Source organism: Octopus bimaculoides, chromosome 12 (assembly GCF_001194135.2).
Source record: "Octopus bimaculoides isolate UCB-OBI-ISO-001 chromosome 12, ASM119413v2, whole genome shotgun sequence".
NCBI lineage: Eukaryota > Metazoa > Mollusca > Cephalopoda > Octopoda > Octopodidae > Octopus > Octopus bimaculoides.
This window is the reverse complement of record NC_068992.1, coordinates 61471255-61473381: the sequence shown is the minus strand read 5'-3', so window position 1 is coordinate 61473381 and position 2127 is coordinate 61471255. Positions and strand designations below refer to the sequence as shown.

Sequence of the window (2127 nt, the reverse complement as noted above, 5' to 3'; positions counted from 1 at the left end):
ATGTATGTATGTATGTGTGTGTGTATTGGCTGACAAGAAACTAAAACCACAGCTTCGGTATTTAAAAACAATTTCTTCTTCCTGAGCCTTCTGATCAACGAACGATACCCGATAATTTTCTCGATTGAAGTATGCAAAAACGCTTTCCTGTTGCTTTCCTCTGTGTGTGTGTGCGTGCTCCAGGCACCATCTTGTCGGCATGACACAGACAAGTTTTTCACACCTGTCTGTGCACACAACCAAAACAGATACTACCAATATCTTGTCCAGAACTCTAACTATTCCGCCAATTCCGACGATTTTATCAACCCTGGATGAAAGAAAGTTATCATTGGCAGGATTCTATTTCTGAATGTAAAGAACCTGAACAAAATTCCTGTTGCTGCTCATATTTTTTATCTAAATTGTTTCTTCAAATTCACATATACAAAGCTTTTGCCTCTTATTGAAGCAAAATGGTCCCCATCTAAAGCTGACCGCTTTAGAAACAGCTTGTTGTCCTTATTCTCAGCTAATTTGGTTGTTTGCTCATTTAAATTTACACAAGTCTATCAATTATCAGTTTTGAATGGATGCATGCTGAACTAAAGATTAATGTCAGTGCCAACACAAGCCATCTCATTGTGCTACCCTAGTGTACTCTAATTGGTTAACAGTAATTAGAAAACATCATGGTAGTCAGGTACAGGGTATAAAACTGGCGTAGCAGAGCAACCCTTGCATTTTCTGTGCACTCCCAGCTCCTACCCAGTCTTATACAGCAGACCCAAAAGCACTGCTCACATTAAAGTGTTGCCTGGGGCTGACTGACCCCTTGCCCCACTCCCAACTACACTGCTGATATGTAAACAACAACTTCTGGCCTTAGGTGCGACATTGATTGTCAAAATGCATGTAGTAAGACACTTTATCTTTTCTAGAGGCTAGTAGGAGGAAGGTGTCTTTAAATTGGAAACCAGAATTGAATGTTGGCAACAGAGTAAACTCTGCTGAAAGTAGCTAAGAATCAACTGATGGTATTAAACTAGGCAACAAAATGTGCAAAGAGCTGGAATAGACACTGCAAAAAATTTCATCTGATGGTCTCACAACTCTGTCAATCTATCATTTTTGACTGATATTTTATAACTGCAAGAAGTTGAAAAGCTAAGTTGATCTCAAGGGGAATTAGAACTCAAGATGCAGAGGTTTGGAACAAATGCAAGACTATGCTTTATACTTGGTACTTTGCCATTTTGCTTTTGGTATTGAAAGCCAAGTAGGAGTGGAATATTATCATATCTAGAGACAAACACATTTAATATTTTCATCTATGGCATGACCGTGTGGTTAAGAGGTTTGCTTGGTGACCACAAGATTTCAGGTTCAGTCTCACTGCATGGCACCTTGGTAAAGTGTCTCCTATTATAGCTTCAAACCAAAGTTATGTTGTGTGCATATGTATTTATATATATAATGAAAGAAAGGGCATCTTTCTTTCATTATATATATTGAATTAGAATAGATGTTCATCAAAATGTTGTATGAACAGTAAATAAGAAATAAATATTATGATTTGTAAAATAGTTTCATTTTTTAAGAATTTTAAGCATTCAAAGTATGAGTTCATTGTACTGGGACAAACTTATGAAATGCGTTGTGGAATGAAAAATGTATGTACTATCATCGTAAAATTTGAACTGCTACAAATACGTAGTGGAAAAAAAAAATTATCTACTCTCATGGAGAAAGTGTAACTGTATGTATATGCATTTGGACTGGCTCTTGTGCGGGTGGCACATAAAATACACCATCTGAGCGTGGCCGTTGCCAGTACTGCCTGACTGGCCTTCATAGGATTTTCGAGCGAGATCATTGCCAGTGCCCCTGGACTGGCTCTTGTGCAGGTGGCACATAAAATACACCATTTTGAGCGTGGCCGTTGCCAGTACTGCCTGACTGGCCTTCGTGCGGGTGACACGTAAAAGCACCCACTACACTCTCTGAGTGGTTAGCGTTAAGAAGGGCATCCAGCTGTAGAAACTCTGCCAAATCAGATTGGAGGCTGGTGTTGCCATCCGGTTTCACCAGTCCTCAGCCAAATCGTCCAACTCATGCTAGCATGGAAAGCGGACGTTAAACGATGAT

The 2127-nt window shown here is 39.4% G+C and overlaps 1 protein-coding gene across 1 annotated transcript in view; it reads left to right on the top strand.

The window, feature by feature from the left end:
- LOC106873230 (immediate early response 3-interacting protein 1) overlaps positions 1-2127 on the top strand; it is a 7005-nt gene that overhangs the window by 803 nt on the left and 4075 nt on the right. The window lies entirely within an intron of this gene.